Source organism: Stereum hirsutum (assembly GCF_000264905.1).
Source record: "Stereum hirsutum FP-91666 SS1 unplaced genomic scaffold STEHIscaffold_2, whole genome shotgun sequence".
Lineage (NCBI taxonomy): Eukaryota > Fungi > Basidiomycota > Agaricomycetes > Russulales > Stereaceae > Stereum > Stereum hirsutum.
The window spans coordinates 1,390,178-1,390,687 of record NW_006763132.1 but is presented as its reverse complement, the minus strand read 5'-3'; positions in this window follow the sequence as shown (position 1 = coordinate 1,390,687).

Below are 510 nucleotides of genomic sequence, written 5' to 3'. Positions count from 1 at the left end.
TCTGCAACTCTTCTTCATACGACTGGGGCGCCATGGAGGTGGAAAGGCGAATGGAAGGATCAAGGGGAGTGGAAACCGGACTGCAATCGGAGAAATTGAAGTGATCGAGGAGGTCTAAGACGTACTGGCGTTGGGAGAGGCGAATGGTACGATTGGGACGATCCCGTTCGATAGAAACGCCTAGAGGAAAGGAGGTAGGACCAAGATCGCGAAGTTTGAAGTGAGATTTAAGCTCCAACTTGACCCGGTCGACTTCAGCCTTGGACTTGGCAGCAATCGTCATATCGTCAATGAAGACGGGTATGATAATGCGCGAATCCCCTCGACCAAAGACCCAGATACTGTGCTCACAGAGAATCCGCTTGAATCCCATCTCCTCTAACCTCTCGTTCAACGTCTCATGCCAAACCCTTCCAGCCTGCTTCAACCCGTACAACGACCTCTTCAACCTCCACACCCAACCAGCTCCTTTCTCCTCAAATCCCTCGGGTTGGCGCATAAACACGGTCT